This window comes from Tupaia chinensis, unplaced genomic scaffold, assembly GCF_000334495.1.
Source record: "Tupaia chinensis unplaced genomic scaffold, TupChi_1.0 Scaffold000110_1, whole genome shotgun sequence".
Lineage (NCBI taxonomy): Eukaryota > Metazoa > Chordata > Mammalia > Scandentia > Tupaiidae > Tupaia > Tupaia belangeri.
Window position 1 is genome coordinate 1137457 of NW_006159574.1, and position 7963 is coordinate 1145419.

Below are 7963 nucleotides of genomic sequence, written 5' to 3' on the forward strand. Positions count from 1 at the left end.
GGAGCCGAGGCCGTCCTTTAGCGAGCAGGAAGGGGGTTGGCAGCGCACCTGTCACTAGCGAATGACGGGGAGAATCGCAGGCAGAAAAAACCACATTGTTGATGGAGGTTTTTTGTTTTTGTTTGTTTGTTTGTTTTTTTTTCTTTTTGAACGAGAAAAGATAATGAAGTTGGGTTTTTAAATGATTTCTTTGAAAACTTTGAGAAAGGAGGTCCCTAGATGGTAAAGTATGACTAACGACAGCATCTGAAATTCGTTCTTATTGAAATAAGTGTATACAAAGGACGTATTATTTAGTAATGTTCACAGCTGGGTGCATTGCAGTCCTTCTGCTTAGGAATTTTGTCCAAATGTCAAAACATTTCTAGGACAATAGGAAAGCAAAAATACGGACTTAAGTGAAGCAAAGTTGCTTCTGGTAGTGTGATTTCGTATACACTTTTCTGGTAGTTTAAATACAGTAGATGATTTTGCATGTTAAGTCTGAGGCTTTCTAGTTAAATTTTAAAAACGCAGGGTTTACCTATCCTCCTTGGCTACTTTTTAAGTGTTTCTGTCGTTCCTAGTATAGTTTGCAGTATTTGCTCAAAACTGCTTTCACTAAGACCAACATATTCTTTACATTCTTCACTTCTTTGTGCACAGTGGAGTTTTCCAGAGGACACCTGACACAGAAATACATTACTACACTCATGGTTAATGGAATGTATGATTGCTTATTCTTTTCAGTTTTTTATTTTGTATTTTCTTTTTTTTTTTTTTTTAAGAGGTTTTTTGCTATAGGGCAAGTGAACTCACTGGAAAGACACAGACAGACAGAAAGGGAGACATCACCCTCCGGGAGGATGGCCATGCAGCAGTCCCTTCTCCATTCTCCTCTTAGGATCTTTGACACACATGCCTGGTGTGAGTTTAAGCTACAGGGTCCAGGACTTGAACCTCAGTCGTTAACCATTACACCATCTGCTTGTCCCCTTATTTTATATTTCTAAAACAAGAAATACCAACGAGTATAATTCACATAAACAAAAGCTTTTGAGGGCTTCTTGAACTCAATAATTTTGAGTTCAAGAAGTTTGAGAATTGCTATTTTGGAGAATTCAGTAGGCTTTATTCATAGTTTTGTTTTGTCACGTGCCACTTTTCCCATTGCTCTTAGTCTCAAACCGAACTTCTTACCAAGGTTTATGGATTTTATTAGGGAGCTTCAGAACATTCATGGGAAATGGCATTAATATACAAGTTCATTTTGGTATAAAACATTTTAACATCTATGCATAGTTTTTCATAGTACTCTTCCTATGAGCTTTTCGAGGACCCTTCATGTATGACTTGGTACCTGCTGCCTCACCAGCATGTCATGTGAGTCTACATATGTAGCTCCTGCCCTCGCTCTTGCCAGGCCTGCGTCCTAACCTGGTAGGTCTCAGTCTCCCAAGGGAGGGCTTCTTTGAAAATTCATTCTCTTTAAAGTAGGTCTGTCTCCAGCTAATGTGCTCCCTTCTTGCTCTGTAATACCCTTGCTTGTTTTCTTCAGAGCATTTATCTCAAATGTATAATTTTCTTTAGTTTTATCTTTTTCCCATGAATGGGAGCATCAGAAGAGGGGAGAGAGGTATATGAGTTTATTGGGTCTTGCTGTGTCCTGATTCCTGTGCCCCAGCCTCCCGGTTCGCTAGGATTACAGGTGCACAGCACTGTGCCTGGCTTGTTTAGGTTGGACTGGGGGCCAAACTCAAGCCTCCTGTGCCACCTTAGCCATTGCATAGTGGCTCAGGACTTTGATGAATAAATTAAAGAATGAAATATTTCTTTTGCGAATCTGAAAAAAATCTACAGTTGTATCCTGTCATGTTAGTCAAGTCTGTATTATTTGCTTATATAACTAAGTCATGTTAAATTAGAGAACTACACATATTATTTGGTAATACTTGTTTGCAGATTGCGTATTTGGCAACTCAGTATATTGCCTAGCACCATGACTTTGAAACTTTTAAAACTGCAGTCCACATAATATGTGTAGGCATGATTAGCACACACATAAAAGTAAGAAACCATATTACAATAGCAGTTCATGCCATATGTCACATACTCTGGTTTTTAAAAAAATTATTGAAGTAAAATACTGATTGTTACCCAAGTTAATTTCACAACCCCACTACATGTTGAAGATTGTCAGTTTGAAAATCACTGGCTTCCTGTGTAGTATGTGGTAGTGTTTACTGAATAAATTGTATTAGCTCTTTGTATGCAGCCAGAAACTAATGGAACCTGTGGGCAGTCAGAATAGTTGTCACAAAGTGTAAGCCCTTAACAGGAGTGTTTGTTTAGGCTCACACTGGCGGGCAGCTGGCTCCTGACTTTGGATAGAGGTATGGTAAGTCAAGTCAGAAAAAGGAGACCGCCAGCATTAATGAAATGGCAGAGAGCATATCAACCGTTACATATCGGAGACTGAAAACAAGCATGCAAGGCAAAAACTTGGTATGTTGGGGACTTTTACCATATGAACAGAGTTTAATAACTCTGAAGATTGTCTAGTGCTTCCTTGTATTATAAAGTACAAAATAAAAACAAGATCAGCACATAAATCTTGACAAAAATCATCCAATCTAATTGTTACGTAATGCTTTATGGTTCATAAAGCAGTTTATGAACTGCTTTCTGAATAAGTTCATTATCATTCTTAAAGTTTACAACACCATCAGTCCTTAGATACTCTGATTTTATAGGTAAAGGAAAAACAAATGGATGCTTGTATATTTTTGTTTCGTTGATTAATCTTATGAAGAAAAGGTCTTTACTGGAATTTTGTCGACTTTTCCAGTAGAAAGAATAATGAACCCGTATCATCCAGCTTCAGCATTCATTAACGTGTTGGCAGTCTGTTTTCATCTATTCTTGTTTGCTACCTCCTTGGTGCATTGTAAACAAATCCTGGCTTGTAAGATGTTAGAACAAGAGTGAACTGCAGAGATGTTAATCTAGATACTAAGCCAGTCCTCTTTTTTTCTTTAAAGAGATTTTTTGCTATAGGCTCGTGTGATCACCAGAGAGAAAGAGACAGACAGAAAGCAAGAAATCACCCTCCACCAGAGGGATGGCCACACTAGTTCCTTCTCCAGTCTCTGGAGATTTTGGGCATGCACATGCGCCCGGGGTGAGTTTTAAGCTGCCAGGTCCAGGACTCAGTTGTGTCGATTATGTGCGAGTCCAGCATGTAACCATTATGCCATCTGCTGGTCCTGCCAGTCCTCTTAATTTACAGTTGAGAAGAAGCTAATCTAGAGAATTTTGATAATCTGACAATTGTTAGAATGGGAAGTATAGGGAACCAGCAGTTAGCATAATGGCTATGTCGCTGGACTCCCACGTAGTCGACTGCGTTCACATCCCGGACCGGGTGGCTTAGAACTCATGCCGGGCGCGTGTGCGTGCATGCCCAAGATCCCGAGAGGAGAATGGAGGAGAAGGGATTGCGGCGAGACCATCCCCCCTGGGGGGTGATTTCTCACTTTCTGTCTCTCTGTCTGTCTCTGTCTGTCTCTGTCGGTCTGGCGAGCGCACGTGCCCTATAGCGAAAACCTCTCAAAAAAAAAAAGGAATGGGAAGTATAAATAGGTAAGAATAGAGGGCTTCTGACTTCTAGTTCAATGTTTTTTTCCACTGAGTTAGTTTTTTTTAATTTAAATTTTATTTTTAAAAGTTATTTAATTTTATTCGTCATTATTACTGTTTTCTTAACTTGACCAGAGAGAGACAGTGGGAAAGTGAGAAAGTAAGCCGCTAGGTCTGGGTCTCAAACCACAGTCGGCCATCTGAGAGAGTCCTGCACCTTAACCACTATGCCACCTGTCAGCCCCTCCACTGCTGAGTTTTAATCTCTGTCAGTACGTAGTAAGACAGGAAAGTATGTGGCATAGTGCACAAATTTTTCATTTGAAATTTTTAAGGTAAAAAAAGTTTTAGTGTTTCAACAGGTAGAATTTACTTTGTAGGAAGTTGGCTGAACACTTTTACCCCTAGTGGTACTGATAAATCAGATGTTTTCATACTAATGGTTATGTATGTGTATGGCAGCTTAATTCTTTTTTTTTTTTTTGAGGTGATGAATCTATATGTGTATTAAATTGATTGTGGTGATGGTTTCACAATCATGCATAGATTTGCATCTGTTTTTATGATCACAGCAGAGAATTAAGAGAATGATAAAACAAGTTAGTAAAGAGCAGCCCTTATATCCAGAGATCTCCTGTTAAGGTTTAAGTTGTGGGAAAGTCTGGTTTCTATTCTTTTTTTCTTTTCTTTTTTACATTTAATTTACATCTTTACAGCATACAAAATTAACTTTCCCAGCATGAATACACTACATCAGTCCAGTAAAAGATATTACCATATACATCGTCATCAACAGATAACTTTATTTTTATGTCCCTTTAATGTTTTGCTTCCCTCTCCTTGATTCCCTTCCCCCTACCCCGAACAACTTAATTCTTAGTCATTTTCCTTAATGAAAAAATTTTCACAGTTAATTTCTCAGTTCCAACCAAGAAAATTTGGGGAGTAGTGAAAAGGATAGCATTGCCTTCATTTCAGCCATCCTCATTGCTTTAGCATTTCTTGTAGGACAGGCCTTGGGTTTCACCTGTTTGGGAATGTAATTTTGAAGGATAGTTGATCAGATATATAATTCTTGGGTGACAGTTTATTCCCCCCAGCACTTTAAATATTTCATCCTATCACTCTCTGGCCTCCATGATTTCTGATAAGAAATCTTACAAAAAATCTTACAAAAAATCCCTACTAAACTAGTCACTTCTCTTGGTGCTTTCAAGCTTCTCTCTCTCGCTTTCTTTTTTCCCTTTTATTACAAAGTGCATGTGCATGCATGTGAAATAGATTGAGTAACACTTGATAGGGGCTCATCATACCATGATCCCCTTCCCCTAGCTTTCTAGCTTCTCAGGTCCTGGGTACCCATGAGCATACCTGGTGGATTTTCAAGTTGACCTTGGGATCCAATTCTGTGGTTGACCATATAGCTTCCAGACCTACAGGGCAGTTCCATTACTGCTGTGCTACCGTGGCTGGACCAAAATTCAAAATTCTCTTTGTCTTTTGGGAACTTGATTATGATGTGTCTTGGTGTGGACCTCTTTGAATTAATCTTGTTTGGAGTTTGTTGCTCTTCTTAAATCTGGAAGTTTTTGGTGATTGTTTCTTTAAATCTTTTTTCTGTCACATTTTCTTTTCCTTTTGGGACTTCCATAATGTATGTGTTGATATTCTTGAGGATACCCTCCAGTTCCGTTAGGCTGTGTTTATCTTAATTTTTTTTTCTTTCTGCTGCTCAGACTAGATAATTCACTACTTTACTTGTTATTCTTTCTTCCATTCTTTCTTTGTCAATTCATTGCTTTTTCAGGGGTAGGTTCAGTGGGGGAGGGCAGGGACACCTCCACAATAGGGTCTTCATGCCATGTTCCCAGCCCACCTTCAACTAGTCTGAGGTTATGGCCATGTACACACCTGGTATGGTTAGCTTCCCAGAAGGAATTGTGATGTTTTAAGTTACCTTTTCTTTTGTTAGTCATCTCTGTAACGTTTTTAAAATCCAAAGATCAATTAATTTAAATTTTCCTAGAAAACATTATATTTTCATATTGATTACTATAGAACTAAATTTTGTTTTAATTCATGGTAGAGCATGTGCATCCACATGAGACAGAATGAATGAGAGAGAGAGGGAGAGGGAAAGAAAGTGAGAGAGAGGTGCTCTCCAGGGTTGGTTCACACTGATCCCCTTCCTCTGGTCCTCTAGAGCATTGGATCTTGGTACTCCCATGCATGCCCAGTGTGTTTTCAGGCTAACTAGGCCCGGTTGCCATATAGTATTGGCTTCTCTTGAGCAGTGCCATTATTGCTGTGCCAAGAAGCCAGCCCTACACTTAAACATAAACAGCTCTACAGCTTCCCAAGAGTGGGTGTATTGTGGAAGGTAAATTTTTTGAGATTTCACGTCTGAACACTTTATTCATGATTTGGATGGATTGGAATTTTAGATATGAATTCATTTTCTTTTTAGATTTTTCTAGCTGTGTTGTTTTCTAGTTCCTAGATCTGCTCTTAAGAAGTCTGATTACATTCTGATTTTTCACTATTTTGTGACCATTTTTCTCTCCCAGGAAGTTTTTTAACACTTCCTGTCTGTCTAGTCTTCTCTGAAAATACACCAGTTTAACAACATGCTCAGCAATTTGGAAAGTCAAACTTGTATTTTTTCAGAATTATTTTACTTAACATTTATTTATTAGTTATAATTTGACCAGAGGTGGACAGAATGAGAAAAAGAGAGAGAGCGTGAGCAAGAGCAAGCAAGCTGCCAGGCCCAGGACTCTAACTTCGGTCGGCCGTGTGGGAGTATAGCACCCTTGACCACTACGTCATTTGCCCACCCCAGAAAGCTACACTTTTAAAAGGAGGGTCTAGATTCTTGGGAAAAGAAATGGAATGTCAGTTCCTCTAGATTTAGTCCCAGCAGGGACGTCCAGTTGCTGAGCTCAGACTACTTGTCCTTTTCCTGCTTGCCCAGGGTGATAACAGGCCTTTAATCTTGATCTTGTATTAGATTGTTATGATCAGTTTCCAAATAAAGGAGGAAGAAATTCAGTTGAAAGTCAGACCAGTGACCAATGTACACTATACTTCATAAAGAAAAACAGTTCATTTTAGGGAGACCCTGTCCTGGGGCCTACGGAGCAAGAGAATTTGAAGCAGTGACTTCCGATGACTTCTAAAGCAGCTTAATGTGGAGGCTCTTCCTGAAAATGTGCTTGGTTACTCAGAAGTTAATAGTAATTCTGTAGGGCTAATATGTTCACTTTGAAAGTTATGAAATGTTACCTAATTTTTTTCTCCAGTTAATGTTTGAATGAAAGGTCTGGATTTCTTCATCTATAAAATAAGGAATTTTAACTTTGTTCGTGATTTAAATTAGGATCGGTGTTGAGAAACAAATTATAAGGTTGGGAACCTTTGGAATACAAAGGTCTATTGACTTTCCGTAAAGGGTCAAATAGTAACTATTTTAGGCTTTTCAGGGTACATTGCTTCTATTGTTACTATTCAGCCTGGCCCTCACAGTTTGAAAGCAGCCATAGATAATATGTGATTGAATTGGCATGGCTGTGTTCCTTTGAAAGCTTATTTGCAAGGCTGGCTCCATAGTGTAGTGTTTGGGAGAGTTGATTCCACATGGCTGACTAGTTTGAATCCTGACCCCAGTAGCTTGAGAGACACGCAGGGCATGTGTGTGTGCTCTGTGTGTGCAAAACCCCTACAGGGGTCTCTCAACATTATTTTGAATTTTAAAAAATTGAGTTTACTTGTTCAATTTTGAGAGTTCCTATGTATTCTTCATAAAAGTCCTGCATTTTCAGTTTCTAATAAAAAAGTTGCTGGAAATTTTTTTAAAAGAGATTTTTGTTATAGGACACATACGCTTGCTAGAGAGACAGAGATACAGAAAGCGAGAAGTCCCTCCCCCCCCCAGGGGTTGGCCATGCCATAATCCCTAATCCTCCATTCTCCTTTCAGGATCTGGGGCACACACGCACACACATCCGGCCCGAGGTTTAAGTCACCAAGTCTGGGACTATGTGGGATGTCATCTGCTGGTCCCAGTTGCTGGCATTTTGATTGGGACTGTATTGAATCTACAAATCAGTGTGGGGAGAATTGACACTTTAATAATATTAAGACTTGGGGGAACCAGCAGTTAGCGTAATGGCTATGTCGCTGGACTCCCACGTAGTTGACCGTGGTTCGTGTCCCAGACCCGGTGGCTTAAAACTCAAGCCGGGCGCGTGTGCGTGCGTGACCAAGATCCCGAGAGGAGAATGGAGGAGAAGGGATTGTGGCGTGGCCATCCCCCCTGGGGGGTGATTTCTCGCTTTCTGTCTCT